This window comes from Cavia porcellus, unplaced genomic scaffold (genome assembly GCF_034190915.1).
Source record: "Cavia porcellus strain 051 isolate PalLab524CR breed Dunkin Hartley unplaced genomic scaffold, mCavPor4.1 scaffold_21, whole genome shotgun sequence".
Taxonomy (NCBI): Eukaryota; Metazoa; Chordata; class Mammalia; order Rodentia; family Caviidae; genus Cavia; species Cavia porcellus.
In genome coordinates this window covers 40,253,997-40,278,863 of record NW_026947504.1, presented here as the reverse complement: position 1 = coordinate 40,278,863, position 24,867 = coordinate 40,253,997, and the positions used below count along the sequence as shown (strand labels likewise).

Here is a 24,867-nt window from a genome sequence, read left to right as displayed (position 1 = left end):
CTTCTTTTTCTACTTTACTAGTGGGTCATAAAATTTGAAACGCAGCATCCCATGGGATATTTAGGTCTGCTGTTGCCTTCGAAAGGCATCCTTTCTGGTTATTTTGTGGACTGGTGATCAAGTTTTCAAACTAATAGATCATGTTAGAGGACTTGTGATACTTTGGAAACACCCATACCCTAAACTATACTGCTTATGGTTGCAAATTCTCAAGAGAGAATTTGTATGTTTCTATTTGGAGGATTGATATGAAGAGACAAACTCTGTCTTCACCTGGTGCTGGTGGATAGAGTATTCCCTTTGCTATGTACACAGTGCCTCACCAGTATAGATTTACATATGCCAGGAGTTAGGAGCTGGCTTAGTCCCTCCCTCCATCTTGAATGTGTCCAAGTTTCAACTTTGTCCTCAAATTGATACTGACACCAACTATTGAGTTAATAAGCTGCTGCCCACCTCCCTAAAAAAGCAAACGCATCAAGTCATATCTAAGTGCTATGATTTTCTTTCCCTATAGCTTTATTTTTGAATCTTCTGAGTTGTATTAGCTATTTTCAAGTCATATCTAAGTGCTATGATTTTCTTTCCCTGTAGCTTTATTTTTGAATCTTCTGAGTTGTATTAGCTATTTTTTTAAAAAATTCTAGGTTTTTTTGCAGGAGTGTTGTCACATCATATAGTTCAGACTATTGTTAAACCAAATCTTCCTATTCTTGAAAACATGTTCTTTGCAAATATATATGAGCCACAGAAGAAAAAAAAATTCCTAGTATTACTGAAACACACTCTAGGAACTGGGATTTAGGAAAACTACTGGAAGATTTTCAATGGATTTCTCAGCATTTTCAGGAAATATTCTGTAGAGTCTTGTGCGTCAACTGCAGCTCACCTTGCCCAAGGGCTGCTACATGACACAACGCTTAGGGGAAGGCTTGGGTCCCTGGACATGATGGGAGAAAGGGCCAGATAAGGCAGGATGAAGAGCCACAGGAAGTGGCTCAGGCAGTAGAAAGAGATATGGAGTCAGAAGACCTCATACAACCCCAGTCTTGGTGTTTATGAACTGCCTGACTCTTGAGAGCTATTTCTCAGACAGTCAATTTTCTTTTGTGCTGGATCACCAAGACTTTTTCAAACTTAACACAAACACCTACTTTTTTATGAAATGTCTTCACAGCGAGTCCAACATTAAAGCAGATCAAAGTGGAGTTGCTAGACCTGAGAGGCATGAGGGGTATTGCATTCTGGCTCCTATCCTGTACCCCCGCCCCAGGAAGGCCCTGAGCCTCTTCACAGAGCCCCTAGGGCTGGAACCCTGTGCCACTGGGCCATTTACCTTGAAAGAATTTGAAGTGAGCCTTCTACCAATTAGTACCAAGCCAAACAGCCAGTAAAGAGACAAAGTAAATGCAATAAGCACAGTTTCCAGAGGACTAAAAGAACCCTCCAAGTTTCTAAGCAGCAGAAATCAAGGTTTACTGGCCACACCCACTTCCTCCCTGCCCCGCACCCTCCAAAGCCAATTTTGAAACCAGGGAAAAAATTACACAACAGAGTTTAACCCTTATCCCCTACGTACTGCAGTAATAGAAATGATCCTGTGTGGGACAATTTTCTCATCTCTACATCTCAAATCTTCCACCATGAGAGTACATGTCAGTCACCTAAAGATGAGAGTAAAAAATTCTCACTTTATTTAAAAAGGAAAAGTGAATGGGCAGGTAGTGCATACCTGTAATCCCAGCTACTCAGGAGATAGAGACAGGAGGATTGGAATTTGAGGACAAAGAAATTGGGCAACTTAAAGAGATCCTATTTCAAAATAACATTTGAAAAAGGCCTGAGGCTATAACTTACTGGTAAATTTAGGGGTTTTCTGACACATTAGTATGTATTTATGGGATTGATCCCCAGCATCAAAAAAAAAAAAGTCTTAGCCAGCTATTTCTTGCTTTAATTCAAGTTTTGAAACAGGAAAGACTTGAGGGGAAAGTAACAATAATGCAAGAAATTTTCCCTTTGTTTCCATAAAACACAGAGGAAATTATTCCATTGTAAGTTCAGGATATCTGTGATCTTCTCACATTTTTAAAAAAATGAATACCTTCTCCACATTTTATAAATTAGAAAAATATATTCTGAGATTAAAAGGGCATCAAAGGTCATATATTTTTTAAATGGCAAGGCCAAAAAAAACCACACTACTTATGTCATCATAATTTTAATTAAGATAATAACATATGGTACTTTTGTTAGTCACAATGCACTGTCTCTTTAAACTTTGTTGCTTTTGACCTGTATTCCTCCTAGAAAGCGCTTCTTGTGAAAAATGTTTGCTGTTAGTAGGCACTGTAATTGAGGTGTACCTGTCATGCTGCCTCCTGAAAAGCTTAAAGAGGAGACAGAGCTAATTCACTTCCCCTAAGCTTCTGAGAATTAAGTTTTGGTTTATTAATTAGGAACTCAACAATGTTATAAATTAAATAATAAAGACAGAAGGGCCAATTTAAAAAAAGGATATAAACCTCTGTGCCTCTATGTGTTGCGTGCGCGCATGTGTGTGTGTGTGTGTGTGTGTGTGTGTGTGTGTGTTTCAAGGGCGTTGCTGAGATCTTCTGACTACAAATGAGATTTCAGGCTAAGAAACATTCTTTCAATGCCTTTGAGCAGCTTCATAAGGGAGTGGATCAAGTCTTAGTGCCTTAAGCACTATAATTAATGCAGAGAGATTTCATGGAACATGTGAAAGCTTTCAAGGAAGAGATGCAATGTTTCCTTAGTTACGGATTCTCAAGTAAACTAATAAAGGCAGAAATAAACTTTGGGTCAAGATGCTTGAAATAAAACCAAGCACAGTAAGATAAGAATGGACTGCTTCTTAAAAGAAGCAGAAACTGCTAGGTTTTTTAAAAAATTAATGTTATCACAGTTGAAATTTCCCCTTTGAAGATCATACTCTTAGAAAGTTCCTTACCTCATGGCCAACCATGAATGTTTCCTCGGTTTTCTGTAAAGGAAAGACAGTATCCAGCTCCTTTATTATGGCTCCAGAATTTCTGTCTAGGAGTTAAGGGATAGTAATTTAGGAGCTAAGATATTTGACATGAAGTTGTATTTGCATTTATAGTGAATGTTTTGTTTTGTTTTACTTAAATTATGCATTAAAGATCAATTTTAAAAAGTATTTCTGGAAATGTTTTCACTCATTTAATATAAGACTAAGGAAAGTGTGTTTATATCAAAAGGGAAGAAGTTACTGATGGAAACTCTTACAAATCTAAAGTTTTAACACCAAATGATACTATCACTGTGCCCTCACTTGAGAACCTTGGTCTAAGTAGGTGTAATGGATGCACAAGCAAATAATTATAGTATATAACATCTTGATAATGAGACAGGTAAATGAAAGAGCCATGAAGGTACTCATATGGGATGAGCATCATTCATTTGAAACAGAATCTAAGAGCACAACCATGAGATATTTCTTTAGAGACACTTGAGGACACAGTTTCATTTAGAAATGTTGTGACTACTGGCTTAGCATAGAAGGATATTGATGCCAGTTAGGGTAGAAAAGGTCATAAGCCCCTTGATGACCATGACAGGATGTCCTAAAAGTGGAGTTGGGTGGCAAAACAGCTAGGTTCTTGTAGAAAATTTGTAGAATATTTTGCATTATTCAGACACTCATTTACTTTTCTGTTAATATGTTCTAATTCAAATCCACCAACTAATACCAATCAACATTCATTCACTTCTGCCTAGATTTTGTACTTCTTAAAGCCAAGATGGAATCTTGCCTGTATTTCACCAGTTCCTAATGATATGTCCACTGTGTAGTGGAATGTTGTACATGGGAAGCATCAATAATTTACTTAACCAAAAACACAGAAACTCATTATAGCAGTAGTGAGTAACATGTATAAGTGTAGCCTTACCAGCTATACTCAGCATATTGTGAATTTATGATCCAAACTATGATATCATAGAGTCTAACAAAGTAAGATACTTTTTAATGAATATAAATATATTGATGATTTGGCCTTTTCACTTAGGCCTTGAAATAAATTAGACCTTGAAATAAAATTATTAAAACAAATTTAACTTGTTGGTTTTCTATGTTAAGTATATAGCATTTTCATTTACAAAAAATCCTAATGACAACAATAGCAATGAGTTTAACAAATCATAGCTTGGAGTTAACTATCAATTCACACATTGTGTAATGGTTCACTGATAGTTCTTGGATTTTGTTAATTGGTTAATATCTGTAAAAGCAGTTAATTTGAAATTCAGTTACAAATTCCAGAGATAAATAAAATTTAGTACTAAACAGTAGTTGGCTATTCTTCTAGTGGCAAATTGCAGCCATTTGTAGAAGCCCAGTTAGAAGCTATGTTTGTTTAACAAAGATGTGTTGAAACAATTTGTAGAATAGTATTTTAGAGTATGATTAAATCACTGGTGTTTAAAATCTAACTATTTGATAACTGCTAAAACCCGTGCCATACTAACACAAAATGAAGTTTTCCAAATTGCTGATTTATCTTTCTGCAATAAACCATAACTTGGTATGGGAAACTCTTTAGGGTACACAACAAATTAATTGTTTAAAGTGGGTTCCACTTATATATGCATACCTCATTTATCTTAAATTGAAGATTTTCACTATGTTTTTAGAAAGACTTAGGTATAATAGAAATAAGAATAACTTCTATATATTATCAATTTATTTTATAACCTTACAAGATTTCAAACTCTGCTTTCATAATTTAAATTGTCTCTTTTAAACAACCATTTAAACCTGGTGATCCATTTTATTTTCAACTCATAATAGCCTTATCTTTTAAAATGTCGTATTATGCCAGTGAGACAAAGTGAAAGTCATTTTGTGGATTGCTGAAGCATTCTCTAAGAGATGACCCACATACTTTGATTTTACTGGCTGGATAAGTTTCTTTATTTAACTTCCTAACTGGCTGTAATGTACTTTTCTTTGCCCAAACATCAACATACTTAAGTTTTCTTTCATAGAAGAAATAACATCCCTCACAACCCCAGCATATATGCATTCATTTTACTGCTGTCTCTCAAGTGTATACACACACACACACACACACACACACACACACACACACAGGAAATTATCATGGCAGGATGCAAATGTGAGATCCTAAAAAAATATGAAAGTTTCTAAGGAAATTAAAGATAGACTTGCCATGTGGTCCAGCAGTTCTACCATTGAGTATATATCCCCAAAACTGAAAGCATGCACATAAGCAACTATTATAAATTCATAGTCATAGCAGCATTATTTACATTAGCCAACAGTACAAGCAACCCAAGTTTTTATTAACAAAGGAATAGATGACAGAACGTAATATATGCATACAACAGATGATTCTGCCATTAAAAGGAAAAAATCCAGTTACATGCTATAGCATGGATACTATACAACTGAAGACATTATGCAAAGCAAAATAATCAGAAGGAACAAATACTGTGTGATTTCAGTACATGCAATACCTAGGGTAGTCAAATCCATAGAGACAGAAAGTACAATGGTGGTCGTCATGACCTGGAAGGATTAGGGACTGTGGGGGAGGAGTGACTAATGTGTGTTTTCTAATGGATAGAGTTTTAGTTTACAAAGATATAATTCTTGAGATGGATAGTGTTGATAGTTATACAAAATGAATATAACTTCATGCACTCAATTACATATTTTAAAATAGTATATTTTACCACAGTTTTTAAAGAGAATTTTTAAAATTAATCCAAATGTTTTAGTAAATTCTGGAAAAAAATACCTCCAAAATTTAAAATTTTAGCAAATTATCTTATTACAGATGATTTTTCAGGATCTTGTAAAATAATAAAAAAATGAAATGATTAATTATGGTAGTAAGAGTTTTGACAAAACCCATCCTTTGAACCAAACTTAGTGAGGACTGATAGGCAGGTCAGGTTGATTCAGAGTCCATGATTTTTTCACCTGCTTATACTATAGTGAGAGTATTTACAGCAGATAAAATGACATTCCAGGAAACAGAAGCAGGTACTATTTGAGGATCGCTCACAACTGACAATAAAGGGATCTGCCAGCACTAGGTAAAGGAAATGGGTACTAATATGATCTTCAGAGGGATGAGAGGTTCTGGCTGATGAACTCAGACATGCATATCCAATTCAGATACTGGGATATGTGTGGTGATGGGATAATTTAAGAAGGATTTGCCTCAGAAATAAACAGAAATTGATACTTGAGATTCAAGTTGAGAGAATGTATGTCTTCAAATTTGAGCAAGGCCCATCTCTAAATTATCTTTCTCATTGCTAAGACAAAATACCTGACACCCAAAATTAAGGGAGGAAAGGTTTTTGGCTCACAAATAAAGAATTATTTGCCTCTCAAAGATTTAGCTGGCTCAGCACATAGTTGACTGGCCGGGCAGGGCAACATGGCAGAGGGGCAGGGCAGAGGAGAAATAACCCACAGCAAACAGTCAAGATAGCATTAGCTTCCTTCTGTCCCTTATATTTTACGCGGGCTACCTACCCTTAGAGTACACACCCTTAATCCTTGCCAGAACTATGCCAAACCTATCAGTGGACTAATTTGGTATACACCCTCCAAACTCATCCACCTTTGAACCATCTGGTTCATGACTGTGTGAGGCTTTGGGGAGACATCTAGACACAAATCATAACAGTTTCTTAAATTCTTTCTGACTCTGGCAAGATTGCCTAGAGGCTGAATCTACACATGAATGCCACTGGGCTTAGTTATTGCAGAACAGAATGTTGAGAGGTTGTAGATAGAAAAGATGAAGTCTTAAAAATCTATATTTTAGGACAAGAAATTAATTTTGTCCTGTCTCAGTGTCATCATTAGGTTAACGACCGTCATGTATGCAATCTGGTTAGAGGAAGCTCCTCAAATGCATAGCCATATGTGGCTTCTAAAAATTGAAAAGAATCATTTTTTCTCAGAGGATACATTACATTGGAATATCAAGATTACCTTTTTCTCAGAAATGAGGAACCTTAAATTTGTTCTGGTAACATTGATGAAGCAAAAGCTAGAAATAAAAGTGCCTTTCCATTTCTTCATGCCTTGCTTATGTGATTACAGATAACATTTAATTAGAAAACTTTATTGAGCATATGGGAAGGGGTGCAAGCCTGAAAAAAGGCAAGTTGCCTTCCCCTTGAAGCTTATATTCTAGTAAAGCATAAATGATTTCATCAAAATCCACTGATAGGTTCATAAGCACATGAAAATAAACATTTTTATTGATAATCAATTCTAAATTAGCATTATACTCACACACACACACACACCATGAACAAATAAAGTTCCATTGGTAGAGTATTCTTTAATAAAGATCCTAAAACATGATTCCAAATCATTATTAGTTAAAACTTTCTCATCTGTAAGACAAGGTGGGCAGATGAATGACATGCCTCAATGTCTTGTCAACAAAGATTTTGACTATTCGCAAGCCCTTGGCTGGCACTGACTCCACAGGTAAGAGAGTAACTTGGCAAGCTGTTTAAGATAACTGCTACTGATAGGAGTAAGGCCTGCCTTTAAAACAGAATGAACACAAAGTTCCAAGCTTTTCTTAGAATACAAAAATTGCATATGTTAAACTTTTTTTTTGTACTAGGAATAAAACACAGAGTCTCATGTATATTAGGCAAGTGCTCTACCACAGAATTAAAGCCTTAGCCTACACATTAAATGTTATAGAACTTTTTGTTATACTAGTATCAGTAAATATTTTTGTAATTATTGACTGGGAAAAAATATTAAGCCTTCTCAAGAACTTCAGTACTAGGTACGTTTACAGCTCCTCTGAAATTTTTTTTTGGGTATTTGTTTAGCATTTATATTTATTAAATTACTCAATTTTTTATCTGCCATATATCAGGCAAAAGGAATAGTTATTTTTATTGTTTCAGCAATGTATTAGTCATCATATATACATACACTGCTGCTATATTTCTGACATAATTTGGAACACTTAATGATCTACAGAAGTATGTAATATATGAAAATACATATGAGAAAACTGTACATAAAAATTGAAGAATCCTGTTTTTCATTTTCTAAGACAGGGTCTTGCTACATACTTCTTGCTGGTCTTACACTCACTGTGTAATCCAGTTTAACTTCAAATTCACCATAATTCTCCTGGATCACCTCCCAAACACTGGGATTACACACCCAGCTTGAAATTTTTTACATGATGACACTGATTCATGAGTGGTCAGAAAAATAGAGTGAACACCAGATTACCTCAGAGATTAGAAGCAAAAGAGGATGGCCTGGAAACTTGAGAATTTTCATGTGTCTGTCCTTTATATTGGGCTGCCTTCTGAACCCTGATTTATAAGCACTTGATTTATTAGGCACCTAGGAAGTTACTTCTTGAAGGTCTGAGCCTGTGAGCTGGTTGAAGATAGAGAAGAAAAGAGTGAATGAATGATGGATGAAAGCAACTGCATGCTACATTAAATACTAGAGAGCAGTGTTCCTTGAACCTCAAATTAACAATGAGTAAATGCTTCTTCAAATCTCTGACACAGCATTTGTGACGTATTCTTTACTTTTCCAGCCAAGGACTTTTAGAAGTCCCTTGTTTCAGTCATGAGAAAGTACTGAAATGAAGTAGTAACCTTTTTTTATTTTTAAGCAATTCTCTTTCAATCCATTTTTAATTATCCTGTAATAGGAAATCGATGGTACAGATAATCCTCAAATCTCTTTTCTGAAATGCATTAGATGATGGTTTTTTATAGGAATTTGCCTTCCTAATTATGTTTTGATTAGCTTTATACTACAGTTATTGAAAATTCCCTTAACAGAGAGGACAGAAGCCAGGCAAACCATAAGTACTATGAGCAATGCATAGAGGTTGGCTGTGATGGACCTAAACACTAATATAGCCCCTCCTGTTTAAAACATATTGTGCATAAAGTAAAATAAAATGTTCTGTGCTAAGAACTTTTGAAGTATACTATAGTAGGCCAAAGCAAATGTTTAGGGTTCAAAACTCATTCAATGGTCACCACTGAAGATTTGTTAAAATGTATTTTTCTATGGTTGCTGAAACAAGGGCAGGAAAGACATAATCACCTACAATGAAGAATGATATGTATGCTTGGATTTCAAAAGCTTCCTGTGCAGACAGCACTGTGTCACATTTGACAATGCAAGGCTATGCTGAGCAATAAATGGATAGAAAAAGATTCAAGAGGATTCTCTGGAGCAGCACTGTCCAATGAAAATGTTTTGTTTTGTTCTGTTTTGAGACAGGGTTTCACTAGGTAGTTCAGGCTGGCATTGAACTCACTTTGTAGCCCAGGCTGGACTTGAACGCCCAGCAATCCTCCTGCCTCAGCCTCCTGAGTGCTGGAATTACAGGCACGTGTCACCACGCCTAGCTTGTCCAATGGAAATATGTGAAATGCATACACAAATTTAAAATTTTTATAGTAATTTTAAAAGGTAACAAATGACATTGATTTTGATAGTATATTATATTCAAGTTCATATATTAAAAATATCATTTCAGTATGTAATCTATTATATTTGACATTCTTCTTTTTTATACTAAACCATCAAAATCTGGAATGCGTTTTATACTTTAAGCCCAACTCAGTTCACATTAGTTCATTTTAAGTGCTCATTCGCCACATGTGCCTATGAGCTTCTGTATCAGGAAAGGAAGCTCTAGAGCCTTGTCACGTAGTCTGAAGCTCAGTACTACCGGCAGCATCTGGAAAGCTGTCAGAAGGGCAGGTTCTCATGATACAACTCAGGCCTAATGAATCTGCCTTTAACAAGATCCTGTACTCAAATGATTCTCATGCACATTTAAGTTTGAGAAGCACTGATCTAAACAGGGAATGGTTTTAAACAATGATTTGAGGTTGATATTCAGAAAGAATGTTTAAAAGCCAACTATGATTAGGATGTGTAAAACTTTAGAATTTAAGGGCATCTGAATGGTTATCAATAAGAAATTAGATAAAATTATTTTTTCATCTCTCAGCCTTCAAAATAATATTAAACATGTCCATCTTATAGGACTGATATTAGAGACAGTCTAAATAAAAACAAACAAACAAACAAACAACTCCCATGATACCTGCCTCCTGAACATGCAAGATTTTACATAATTCTAATAATAATCAGAAAAAGACTCTATACTGCAAGATTTAACAATGAAAAAAAAATGCCTGAAATTGTGAGAAAAGCTGCACAGGCATACTTTTAGGACGTCATTCTCATCACATACCTCTACTCTGTCTGTTTGGTACAGTCTTACAAAAGAACCATGTCAGAGCCATTTCATTCCAGGTATCACAGGAAGAGGGAGCCCAGTGTGAATGAGGGAAAGCACTAGGATTCATATATCAGAGAGCGAAGCCTACTGTGGCCAACCCTCATGAAAATAAACTTCCCACTTCTTTGAACTTCTGGTTTGGCAAGGAACTAACAAGATGAAAAAGTATGAGATCACTGATTCTTATGCTCATTTGACATTTGGCCTTTTCGCTAAATTGTCGTGTTGAATCAAGACACTATTCCAGCTGTCAAACAATGTCATCATGTCAGAAATGTTATTCAGCTGTAAGTAATATTGAGTACTGAGAACGGGAAACTCACTAATATTTTTGTTGGAAAGTTAGCAAACTTCCCTTCTTCCAAAGACTGCATATTGAAAAATGTTAACAATTGCCAGAAGCAGATTTAAGAGGCGACAGTTGTACAGACTGACTGATGGACCTAGGGGCAGGCTGGAAAACATTGGTTTGAAATTTGTCAAGTGTTTTTATTTAGAATTTTACAGATCTACTGTGACAGGGTAATTAAAGGGAAAATTCATATATATAGACCCTGTCTCAACACTTTAAAAATTTTTAAGATTGGGGATGTAGTTCGATGTGAAATCTCAAGTTCAATTCTCAAATGAAAAAAAAAAAATATGGGTTTAAATAGGGTTTTAAAATATGTTTTAATTCATAGACTTTTGTGGGAGATGCCAGGAATTAAAACAAAAGCTTTCCTACTGAGATACATCCTAGATCCTTTTATTTCTTGAATTCTTTTTTTATTTTTTTACTAAGTCACTAAATTGCCCAGGCTGAGCTCAAACTGGTAATTCTCTTGCCTCAGCCTCCTAGGATGAGGAGATTAATGGGCAAGTGCTGCCCACCCAACTCATATACATAATTATTAAAACAAATTTTCAGTGTATAGAAAAATAAATTTCACTTTTTTATTGCACTGATTGTGTATCTAGAAAACCATTATAATTCCCAAGGTTACTTTGATTTTTCTCCTATGTTACCTTTTAGGAGTTTTAGACTTGTGGTTTTTAAATTTAAGCCTACAATTTTTTCTGAGATAATTTTTGTGCATCATATATTTTGTTTTTCTGTAAATTGATATCTAGACATTTTAGCACAATTTATTGAGAAGACTATTTTCCACTGCATTTTCTTCACAGTTTTGTCAAAGATCAGATATATAAAAATACAAAGATTTAAATTTTAAAAATTTATTACAGTGAAAAACACATTGCTTTATTCTTCTTCAGGATACTGTGCCTCAATCTGAACATATTTATCCCATCATTCTTGCCACTTTCTGAAAGTTTTACAAGTCCTCTTTAGTGAATATCTGTAAGTTAACACTGTCATAGTTGTCTTGATGTCCTGAACTGACTCAAAAGTGTTTATGGCAATTTCTGTTAAATAAAAGCATTATGGTGTGTTCCTACCACTTTCTTCACCAAATCTGGCACCTAGAGATTTCTGGGTATCTTTCAAAGTCAAAATGATTGTGAACTAAGACAGCCATAACAATGTAACTAAAGATACTTACAAAAGAGAACTTCTAGAACTGATCTAGAAAGTAGAAGAATGATGTGTCTGAAGTGAGGGAAGAGTATTTTGTGGGGGTAATGACAATATATATTTTGCTATAATGATTTTTTAAAATTTAAACATTCACATGTGTTTTGTCCACATCCCATCTGCGTGGGTCTATCTCTGGATGTTATGTTATGGAAGTCACACTGGTTATTTACTAGGTTATGTTTCATAGCATACTGCGATTAGGAATTTCCTTCAACTTTTTTATTCAGGTAAAATTTGTGTACAAGAAAATCCAGGCCTCTTTCTCTTTTAAATACCTTGTCAACCTCTTGTTGATAAATCCAAAAGGGTGAAATATTTGGTATTTTACACCATGATATTTATAATTAAAGGAAATCCTTTTTAAAATGAGATCATATTAACTGAGTTCACTGAAAAGATTTGTGCTGGTATTGTTTTAACAATTGAATTCAGGTGTCCTGTGCTCTGGGTGAATGATTTGGGGATGGCAATATACAGTGTGTTGATGTGTTTGGAAATTTTGTTGTAGTTTTTTTTCTCCATCTTTTTTTTTCCTTTCTTTTTACCCTTGAATTAAAAGGATTTTAAATAAATAAATAAAAATAGATATCATGTTTTACAATGAATTTGTTTTTCTATATACTAAAAGTTATCATCTTCATGATCATCACCACATTGATAAAATATTATATAGTTGAATATAGCCAGTTTAGTTTGTACCTGCACAGTTTAGTTTATTCTGCACAAGTCTGAGTACCTCATGCAAATCACTTAATCAAGAATGTTTCTGCAGTAAAAAATAGAAACAATCATGCATACAAAACAAAATTATCATAAAGATTAAATGATAAAATGTATTTGAAAGGACATTCTGTAAAATACAAAACCCTAAAGAAATATTTGGTGTTGTATTTATCAAATAATGAAATTTGTAGCGAATGTTTCAAAGATCAGTACATCCCGCTGCCATTCAGACAGATGTGCTATTAAACCAGCAATTAATGTATTAACCATTAAGATACTAAAGCACTCAGATGTTAAAACCACTGCAAGTGCTTTTACAAGTGCCTTTCAGAGAAAAGGATTCCACAAAATTCCAGTCAACTCTGGTTTGTTATTTTAAACCATGTTACATCATATGAAATTTAAATCTTTCACACTATATTATTTTTAGCCTGTATTTGGTGGGAAAGCTTTAAGAGTCCTCTAAGAATATTTGGGGTATAAATGTTTGTCATGGATATGTGAAAGATTATGTGATTATCACTTTTCTTAATGAAAGAATTAGTTGAAGTAAGATTAATTACAGCAATCAACCATCAAAAAAGCAGCACCAACAATAGGTTTAAAACATTTCAACTAAAAATATTCAAATGATAATAGAAACTTTTTCTTGGTGTATTCATAAATTGAACAGCAATTAGTTTTCTTACTGTTTAAGAAGCTAGTAAAATCAAGCAACTAGTATCAGCTAATGGAAGGTCTTCTTGCTGCAAACTTACATGGAAGAAAGCAAAAGGGCAAGTTAGTTTAACTCTTCATGAAGGCTCTTTTGTTACAGTCTTAAGTGCATTAATGAGAGAGGAATCACAGGATAAAATCATTTCTGAAAGCCCCAGACTTCTAATACTCTCTTGTTATCAGTATTTGAATTTTTAAAGGGATACTTCCACATCATTATTTAAACTATCTAACTTCACTAATCTGCTATTTTATTAATTTTTTCAACAAAAATTAATGAGTTTCTGTTCCCCATAAAGCCTTCACTGGACTAAGTGCTATGATAAAATCAAAATACATTAGAAATACATCTATCATCACAAGACTTTTGCAGCTGAAGAGATCAGTCCTGAATTTTTGACACTGACTTATTCCTACAAATCCCTCTCATGAGCATAGGCAGTATGGCCAGCAAGGAGAAACGGAGGCATTCCAGGCAGAAGGAATGGCATGTGGAAAAGAAAAGTATTTTAGGGTCTTTTGGGCATCTCTCTGTCCGTTTCTTCTTTTTCCTGTTCCCTAAAAATGTAAAATTTGGTCAACATGGGTAAAATATTTGGTTATCTCTTCCCTATTTTGAATTCAATATTGGTACAACTGACCCAGTGGTAAAGAAACATGGGTATAAATTCTCTTGAATTACTGAGTTGACAGCTGTTTGCTCAACTGTGGGAAAGAAATGACAAGTGTATAAAACTAACACCAAAGACATCACTGGGTAAATAAGCATAGTTTTATGGGAAATTCTCAAAAATGTAAGATTTCCAAATTTATCTTAACCCATAGACCCCTCCTTCTCCCTCCTCAAAATGTTTGCATTTCAGGTCATTTTGACTTCATGAAAAAGTCAAAAGTTGCAAGGTGCCTGACTCAGTGAACAGCTTGGATTAGGCCACACTGTAATGATTTTATGAAACAAAAATTGCCATAAACATTTTGAATAATATCTAGGTTTCCATTAAAAAACTCCAGAGACAACTTCTAGAACTACTGTGATGTGAAACAGGAGACAAGTGTTTTCAAAGTAAGGGGAACTATTTGGAGGGGGATTAATGGCAATGTGTTTTTTACTGTAAAAAAGGCATGTTTCCAAATCCCCTTAAATATTCTTTCACTCAGGACTTCAAGCCCCTGGGTTGAATCCCCAGCAGCAAAATAGGAACAAAACAAAAAAGAAGAGCAGAGAGAGGGGAGAGGAAAAAAGAAAAAAAAAAAAAAAAAAAAAAAAAAAAAAAAAAACGAAAGGAAAGGAAAAATGAAAAGCAAAGAGCAAAGAAAAGCACTCCCACTTATAAAATCCAGCCACTGTAAAAGGTGGGCAGTTATTTCTCTGCTGGAAAGCATCTCAACAAAGAAGAAACCCAAATCTCTTTTCTGGGCCCTGAATAACATTGTAACTTCCTGGAAAAGGGAGAAAGGGTATTGAATCTGTTCTCCCATATTGCAACTTATTCAAGTTTCTGTTGGATGTCTGGTGAATTTGGTCACAGAATAATTCCTCATGTCAATGGGCATGAAATGCAGCCTGGCTGGCTCAGAAGAGAAGGAAACACAGTCCAAGGTCCTAACGCTGATGCTTAGATTTGGCCACTTAAGTTACACAACTAATATATAAAGTACATAGAAAAAATATAGTACTCAAATGCTACATTGATTTTTAACTGTATCTGAGTATTCATTTCTTTCATTCTTAAAAACAAAATAAGCGTAATTTGTGGCATTCATTTTAGGGAAAGACCTTGGTTTACTTTGTGAGCAATTCATCTTGGTAACTGCGACAAGACACACTGTAAATTTTAAGTGCTACACTATTTCTAAATGTAGATTATCTTACATGGCCTTCTTAATGGATATGACTCATAACACTGTAATTTCAAGCCTTCAGAAAGAATCAGAAGTCTTGCCCTTATGAATCTACTAAGTACCTAGGACCTTCGAAATGTGCACAGAAGAGTTTTCCAGACACTACAACTGGGAATTTTTATCTATTCCACAGAAGTGGAGTCTGTACCAAAGAATTCATCAGGGAAACCTAAAATAAGACATAAGATCTCAGGCCATCTACCAATAAAAATATGAGTGATGTTTTTAAAAACCACATCATAGGGAACACATCATTTATTATTCTGGTAGTTGAATATTTGTATTTAGTCACTCATGTCCTTCTATACATCTTTGAAAAATCTATACATCGTCTATACATCAAAGAAAATGCAAAAAGAAGAAGAGGAAGAGAAGGAGGTGGAAGAGGACGAGAAAGAAAAGGAAAACACAAAACAAATCCCAAAAAAAGCCCAACACGTTTTTTCCAACCTTCCACATATACCATTGTTGGAGGACTCAGTATTTGTCTTATGATAAGCATCTAATTTGATGAATGGGGAGAAGAAAGCAAGCATTAGGCCATGGATGTCTTCACCCAGCTGCTCCTCCAGAAAACATTTAAAGGAACCTCATTTGGGAAATTTCCCTTGAAAAGCCTTTACAAAAAAGAAAGCCTTATGTTATTCAGAGAATGTCAGTAAACATTCTGGCAACAAACTAAGAAAGGACAAAAGTGATCAAAAAGCCAACCATCTAATGGTGAGCTGCTACCTAATGATAACAGAAATGACCCTTATTAATATGTGAAATGGTAGCTCCTAAGTTTTGTTTTCAGTTCAAATCATGTATATTTGTTCTTGCCATGAATAGTGGTGGTAATTATGGGATTCTTTAGTAAGACTTCGAATGGGGGTCAACTTGGTACCAGAATTTTAAAGTTTAAATTAGCTATAGGTATCACAATATGTTTTAAAATTTTATGACTCATATCCAAAGCATTAAGGATATTAATACCCAACTCACAGAAAAACACAGGTCCCCCCAAAATCCAGCACTTGAGCGTAACAGCTATACCTAAGAGTTATGACTTCCTATGCCACGTCTTTCATGGGGTCTTCATGATGCCTTTTTCTACAGGAAGGCCTACTGTAAGCAACTCAAATGAGGTACACTATTCATTACTTTAAATCTGATGCTCTTAGAATACAGCCACATGTAGATTTCTTCTTCAGATGATACGATTTTAACACAAATAAGCACAAGTTTCTTTATTCATTTCATCTAATCTAGACCTATATAACCTACAGGTTATAGTTCAAAAGACAAAATGAGTAATCAATTACAAATCAAATTCTTAACAAAATTCTTGCACAGTTAACACTTCCTAACTGACTGATGACTGAGGTTAATGCCAATAACCATTCCCTTCTGTGGCATATTTTTAGATCTATTCAGTCCTGGGCTGGATGAGTGAGTGATGTGATGACCTACTGGTAATTCATGTTTCCTTTTACGCCATTCCTGGGTTCAGAGGCTCAAGTCATCTATCACAGCGGTTCTCAAAGGTCACAAATTCCATGGTAAATTAACTTTCCAGCATGGCCCTTTAGTTAGAGTCATCAAGTATATTACACATTTGTCAGATACATCTTTTTAGATAGCTCATAAAAAATTCACCAAAGGTAACAAAGCTGCTGTTTCATTATCAGTGTGGTCTTCTATTTAGGGTCACCAAATACAAGTTTTAAAATACAACTTTTAAATATATTTTTTAGATTAAACAAATGAACAAAGCTGTTAAAAATAAAATAAAACTGAAAAAAAAACCTAAGCAGTATCTTAGTACATTCATTCCTGACTCCTCTAACAGCTTATGCTAAATCTAATTTTGCCCTGTGACAATTCTGCCCTGGTTGTTCCCAGCTTCCAATTATTATGTTAAGAAACTCTATTTTATCTATATATATTAATTGATATTATATTATGTAAAGTATATGTGAAGGTGAATTTTTTTGGGAGAGGTGGTCCTGGGGATTGAACCCAGGCCCCACACTGAGCTAAATCCCCAGCTCTGTGTCTCTTTGCCTCTCCCTCCATCCCTCCTTCCCTCATTCTCTGTCTCCCTCTTCCTCTTCCTCTCAACAGAATCTCACTAATTTGCTAAATTGCCCAGGCTGGACTTGCAATTTTGATCATACCAACACAGCTTCCTAATTTCTTTTTTAATGGACCAGTTTAGATTAAATTAATTCATTTATTTAACAGGCAGATTAATAACTTACTTGGCACTTTAGGGCATACAAATATGAACGAGATAGCATTCTTAGATCTTTCAAAGTTTAATGGTGCATAATTTTTTAAATGTACCTAATTAAAAAGTATATGAAGTTGAGAATGTACAATAAGTACTACATAATCTCAGGAGAAAAAGGTTTTTTGTTTGTTTGTTTGTTTTTTGTTTTGTTTTTTGTGGAGAATTCCAGTAGGCTTCATGGAGAAAAAGCCATGTAATGTGGATATACTGCTTGGTAGATACTGGATATAAAAGAATGGAAGGTTATTATTCTAAAGAAAGAAAAAAATGTGAGTGAAGTCTTTTGGCAAAGAGATACAGGCAGCTAAACAATCATTTAGAGTTAACTGAGGAATGACCACAATGGAAATTATGGATCATAAACTTTTTCAGGAAAGAGATAAAAAATGTTACCTCAGCTATGAATATTTTGAAAAATTTGAAATGAGTTTATTTTAATAAAATGTTAAAGTTTAAAAAAAAAAAAGATAATCAGTTCTGTCAGCCTGACTAAAAAATCGGAAGGCCAAATTTTATTATGTTACAACTTTGGTTGTGATTTAAGCATAAAGAAATAACAACACATTAGTCATATTATGTGTTACAAATAGCTGCAGGGTGGAATTATTAAATGAGTACCTTTGGAACTATTTTACTAATGCTGTAAATTCTTTGTGCTGTTCCAAAACATTCTAGTGCAACAGTTTTCATATCTTTGGATTACAAGAAAGTATCTGGGAGATGCAACTAATTTAGGAGGATTTAAATGAAGGGCAACCTGAAGTTATTCATAGTATTAAATTCAATAAACTGGCAGAAGTCAATAATGCATTTCAGGAAGATAGCTTGGAATCGTAACACATATCTGAAGTCACTCACAAAAACATGCAGTGAAATACAAGAAGCATTTCTAAGTTATGCAACTAGAAAATAATAAGATAAACAGTATTTCCAGCAGTGACACAGGCATTAACAGTCTATAACAGCAAAACATCTTTAAATTGCAAGCTGTTGCAAAATGAACAGTAGAAACCATTCAAATAAAAAACTTTTTATCAGTGCCCAAAATGTCTGTTTCCTACAAAGATTATAAACCCTACAGCAAACTAAATAAACTTTATTTTTAAGTTTTCTTTTTTTTTAATTTAAATCAACATTCAGGCTGTCATGTGGTTTTGCTAGAGACTGAACCCAAGGCCTCAAGAATTCCAAATACACATTCTTTAGTGGATCTACACCCCTAGCACTTAGGAGTTTATTTTCATTTTCCATCCATTAGAAATCCAGAACCATAAAAAAATTCCTTCCAAGTTATTTGGATTAGTATCTTTATAAGCGTATGTGCATCTGTAACAATCTAAAACTAGAAAAGGTTAAAGAAATAATAGAAAAGCGAGATACTTACAGTTATTTAATGCAATGCTAGTGGCAGTAGCTTCTGATAGAAATAATACTTTGTAAGGCTTATTAAAGACTGCACTGAATGCATGAAAAAATATGCCATCAGTCCAAAAATTTAAGTCTGCTGAGCTATTGTCAACAGATTGCAAGATAAAAGAGATAGAAAGAATTCAAACCAAACAATAATTAAATATAATCTAATTATGTGGGGCTTATTTGAAGGGTTCTGATTTTATGTGTTGCAAATCCACTCAGTCTAATGAAAGCATAACCACAAAAAGCTGTAACTTAGCTGGTGATATTACTGACTCTGAAATATTTTTATATTAAAATCAGTAATGAGATATTTGGGGAATTTAAAATTGGGTACAAATGAATTCTCTGTGACATTATGAATAAATTCGTTAGTTTTGCAGAGTCAAAATAGGCAAATTTTCTCTGCGCTGTTGCTATAGTGACCTGTTCAAATTCTTTGCAATAATTTTTATGATATATGAAGAAAGTAATTTTTTGTGACCTATAGTTTGTAAGATTGAGCATTTTTACTTCTTCCACATTCACATTTTGTTGTAGCATTTGCCATGTTTTTGTTGTTGTTGTTGTTGTTGCTGTTTTTTTAACCACCCTAGGTTCTGTGCAAAGGGGTAGGCTTAATACATCCAGGCCTTTCTTCTTTGGAAGACTAGTTATTTTTCTTTGAAAATAATGCTTCCTTAAAATATTAAGCCTCTCAGCAGTCCATACAAGACTTTTTTTTCTTAACAAAATCGAAATTAAAGTCTGAGAATTTAAGTTGAAGTTCTACCAGAAGGAAAATGTTTGAAGTTAGAAACTAATATGTAATAAACTAAGAGTATTCCACTAATAATTAATGTCTTACTTACCAGGATGAGACCATTGAGTACGGTAGCTCTATGTAGGGAATGTAACTACCTTTAGTACATTGCCTGCAATTTCAGTAGCACTTTCTTATTGCATATTAAATGCTTAGAACTTGAAATAATATCCAAATGTCTTACCTTGGACTGCTATAACAAAATATAGTAGACCAGGTGGCTTAAAACAGCAAATATATATTACTTGTAGTTTGGCAGCTGACAAGTCCCAAGTCTAGATGCCAGCTGATTCACTTCTTGGATGGAACTCTGCCATGGCACAGAAGAAAAGTTCGTTCTGTTTATTCTTTCTCTGCCTCTGTTTATTCTTTCTCTGTCACTAATCCTATGATGAAGGCTTTGTTCTAATGATTTGATCTAAACCTTACTACTTCCCAAAGCTCCCAAATACTAATGCCATCATCATACCAGTGTTTAGGACTTCAGCATATGAATTTTAAGAACACATAAACATTCAGTTAGTTATACCAAATACAGGAAGCTTTAAGGCTTCTAAACTTCTCTATTCCCTAGCTTTATTAAACTCCCCAATTCTGATTGAATCACTTTAATCCTAAAGTGTATTTTGAATTTGATGTTCTGTGTTTGAAGCAAATATGTATCAGTTAAATAAAATAGGTAGTGCTCTTGGGAAAACAAGACCTAACACAAAGAAATACTACAAATAAATGTGGCAGGTTAATGAGGTTTAAAAAATAATTTTCTAAAAGTAGTAGTCTTCAAAACCATTTTCCAAACTTCTCTTATTTGTGAACACAAAACAAATGACATCATATGCCTAGAAACATTAAATTTAAAAATCAATTATTGTTACATTTAATATTGTATTGCCTTTAGCTGTTGGGATATGTTCTAATGTTCATATGAATGACTTGGTTAAAATGAGATGATTACTGAGAGCTAAAACTAAAACTATCATTGAGTGAAGCCTGTACTTCATAAAGAAAACTTGGTGATTCCTTTATTTCTTTTCTAACTATCCTTCTCTCCTTTTATTTTCTCTATCATATAAATTAGTATTTTCTTAATTTTCAGAGATAAACACAAGTAGTTAAAAGCAAACTAGAAAAACATCTTAGCAACATGGTAACATTTTAAAAGTGCAATATGTATATATGCTTATATTCACATCTTGTGAGGAAGTAGTAAAATGTACTAATCCAGAAAAGTATCATCTGCTTTAGTACCCTTACTTTAAAAGTTATTAAGTAACTTACCTATGTGAAATTGTATCAGTTGTAACTGGAACATAAGTATACAGAGTGTTCTACTGACCACAAAAAGAAATCCTATTATTCCGACAATACAATAATAAATTTAGCTCACTATAAAGTACTATGGCCATTAAAATGAACACAGCAGAACAATTAACTTATAAAATGAGAGGCAACTTGAATACAAAACTTAAAATTTAAACCAAAAGATTAGAAAATCTGAGAACTGTTAACACAAAAACTAGTATAAGGCAGTATCAAGGCTACAGAGATTCAACTTACAGTGCTAATAAAGCTATATTGCCCAGTACAAAGAAGAGAAAATTTGTCCAATGCTGTCAAAATATGGATATCAGCGTGTCAGGATAAAATAAAAAGGTTAACAAGTCCACCAATTTTAGTAAAAATAATACTGATATTATAAAAGGTATTTATACAGCTAAGATATTTGTAACAGGTAAATTAGCTTATTTCCCATTTCTCTTTGGAGAAATGATTTTTTACAGATGTTCATCTATATATGCAATATGTTCTTGGAAAACAGAAAAACTAAGAGAGATATGGGACCTCAAAAGAATTAGAAATAAAATTATTTTTGAAAGCAATTTTGGGGGCTTGGGGTTTAGCTCAGCAGTGTAAGTGCCTGCCTGGCAAGCACAAGGTCATGAGTTCAATCCCCAGTTAAAAAAAAAAAAAGCAATTTTGACACTAGAGTTGTAATCTACTTACTATGCCGAATGCTGCCAAACTTTGATTAAAGATAAATTACACATCATTTCCTATACATTTTATTTGACAACCATGGTAAATAAATATCATAAATTACTAATTACTGTTAGTCAACAAGTCATTTAATAATGCTCCCCAAAATATAGCAAGTAGTATTAGTAATAAAGAAATGCACTTTATATATATTCCTTCTTCATTATTAATTACAAGGATTTATTTTTTAAGGCTTTATTCCCATTTACAATTTTTCTGTAATGCGTTGATTAGTAAATGTTCATAGTACATGATAATCAGTCCTCATGTAGACTGATACATTTATATAATACATTTTAAATGTCTTGCATACTTTTTGCTCTCCTCTCCCCACCTTCCCTCCCACTCTTGGTCCTCTTCCTACATGCAAAAGCTCTCTTGCTATTTTGTGTTTCTACTTTATTGTATTATTTATATTTTAAATTTTTCATATAAGAGGAACAATGAAACATTTAAGCTTGTATGTCTGATTTTATTCACTCCACATTGTGATCTCAAAGTACTTTTATTTGCCTACAGCTGATTCGAGTGTATCATTTATGGCCTAGCAATATTCCATTATATAAAAATACCACATTTTCTTTCCTTTTTTTTTGGTCTTTTTCCTTTTTATCAGTACTGGGGATTGAACTCATGACTGCCTGCTTGCAACACAGACGCTTATGCCACTGAGCTAAATCCCCAGCCCCCAAAATGCCACATTTTCGTATCCATCATCTGTTGATGGACATGAAGGCATCTTTCATGGTTTAGCTATTGTGAATGGTGCTACTAATAACATAGGCATGTATCTATCACCGTAATATAATGTCTTTAACTCTTTCAGGAAGATACCTAGAGGAGAATAGCTGGGGTGAATGAAATTTCTTGTTTTAGTTTATTAAAAGATCTCCACACCAATTTCCATAATAGTTGCACTAGTTTACACTCCTACCAACAATAAAGAAAGGTTCTTACCCCCTCCACAGCTTCACCAGCATTTAGCATTATTTGATTTTTTGATGATGGCCATTAAGACAGAATTTAATGTTGTTTTAATTTACATTTCTATAATTGTCTTTCATTTATTTATTGGCCATTTGTCTTCCTTTTGAAAATTATCTGTTCATTTCAATTGCCCAATTTTTAATTGGCTCTTTTGCTTGAGAGGTCTTCTGATTTAGGGGGAGGGTTCTTTACAATTCTAGATGTCCTCTCACTTTGTAGCCCAGGCTAGTGTTAAAACTCATAGCTGGTTCCAAGGCAGGTGGGCATAGCAGAGGGCCATCAGAAAAGAGGAAACAGTTCATGGTGTTACAGGCAGAAGGCAGCAGCAGCAATCAGAAAGCTTCCCTTCTCTGTTCCTTTATATTCCATCCAGGCTACAAGTCTTGATTAGTGCCACTCATACCTAAAGTGTAGCTCCCATTATCTGCCTACTTAATCCTAGTAGCACACACTTAATCCAGTCACTTTCAATATTCTATACTTAGGAGTTCATGAGGCTTTGGGAGGACAGGTAGATACAAGCCCTAACAGTAAGTCTGTAGTCTATTTTGGAGAAAATTCCATTTGTTGCTTATGCCTGGGTATTCCTGACATTGCATTATTTTCCTACTGTGGATTTCCTCCCCATACTCCACTCTGCTTACCTGCTCACTCTGCTTATTATACTCATTCTGTTAGAGGTTTTGGCATTGTTGGCTTCTTTGGCTCTTTGTAGCATATCCCTGAGAATTTTTTGTAGTATTTATATGGTGGTCATATCCTTGAAGTGTTCTTTGTCATGGAAAAGCATTATTTCTGTCAATTTTGAAAGAAAATTTTGCAGGATATGTAAGTCTGGGTTGGACATTGCTAACATTTAGTCTTAAAACACTTCAAGATCTCTTCGTCTCTAAAGTTGGTGTTGAAAAGTCTGACATAACTCTAAAAGAGTTTAGTTTTATAAGTGATTCCTTGATTTTCTCTAACAGCTTTTACAAGGTAGATTTAAAGTTAAGCGTAGACCATGTGCTTTTATTTTCTTAGTCTAAATGGTTAAGCAATAATTACTCAAATATAAAGGAATTTAGCCTATTAGGGCATACCTTGTTACTGTCAATTATCCCCCCACCCCACCCCTACCTTTTGGTTTTTAAAATGGAGGCCTAGTCAAGTTAGTGGATGGAAAAATCCTGAAGTTCAAGGTTTAAATGCTTAGTAGGAAAAAGAAACTTCTTGAGTGGTAGAAAACATCAGTTAAATTACAATGCCTAATAGTTACAAAAACATCATAAATGCATACATATAACCTCACATAATTCTAAAATGTAGTAAGTGGAAGAATAGTAATAATTAACAACAGTTAACATTTTGCAACATTTTCATGTAACACTGATGATATAGTGGCAGAGAAGTAGCCCTCTATTATGAGAATTCTAACAGCCTGAATTCATGCACACAGAGCAACAGTTTGCAAACTTGCCAAAAGTTAGTGGCACCAGACAGCATAATGAAGTTCTAAATTAGAACACTCAGTTATTTCTGGTAATGCAGTAATTTTAGTCTATGAATACCAAATTAAGTCTGAATAACTCATTCAGCAGGTTACTACCAAGAAAGCTTTCTTATGAGTAAAAATGATCCTATAAAATTGGGCTCATTCATGGCAAAGTAGAGAAAATGAATCCTGGGATTTTTCCCTAAAGACTCTCAACATCCATGAACTTGTTTCAGAGTAATATTCATTTAGGGAACCTCAAATCTGACATAGAAATAATCTTTTTAAAAAAGGCAATTGTGATTAAACAGCTAATTTTATAAAAACACACAAGGCACAATTATAGTGATGTGATGTAATTTTGTTATTTACATTTTTAAAGAATATGGATTCATTCCTCAAAGATCACATTTTCCTTTAGTTACTTCAGTGAACTTATTAAAATTGCTACTGATTGCTAGAAACCTAGCTGAATCATTGCAAAGGCACTTTTATCAGTTTCTTCCTTGATTGTCAAGACACAATGCTTTGTAAATCAAGGGAGCATCAGTTATTTTTATCTAAAGTCCCCTATGTTAATGAAAAATTATGAACTTTTTA

At 34.1% G+C, this 24,867-nt stretch overlaps 1 protein-coding gene and 1 long non-coding RNA gene across 4 annotated transcripts in view; one reads left to right on the top strand and one right to left on the bottom strand.

Annotated features, from left to right (window-relative positions):
- Window positions 1-24,867, top strand: part of Stard13 (StAR related lipid transfer domain containing 13) — a 501,526-nt gene that overhangs the window by 67,307 nt on the left and 409,352 nt on the right. The gene's annotated exons all lie outside the window — the stretch shown is intronic.
- Window positions 1-24,867, bottom strand: part of LOC106025143 (uncharacterized) — a 31,812-nt gene that overhangs the window by 5,100 nt on the left and 1,845 nt on the right. Inside the window, exons 2-6 of one of the 2 annotated variants that reach the window (XR_010041781.1) lie at window positions 23,438-23,588; window positions 19,954-20,079; window positions 8,306-8,458; window positions 2,975-3,060; window positions 1,580-1,664 (exon numbers count right to left, since the gene is read on the bottom strand). This is a non-coding gene — a long non-coding RNA (uncharacterized LOC106025143). The remainder of the gene's footprint in view (window positions 1-1,579; window positions 1,665-2,974; window positions 3,061-8,305; window positions 8,459-19,953; window positions 20,080-23,437; window positions 23,589-24,867) is intronic. The other variant, XR_002788507.2, reaches the window with a different exon arrangement.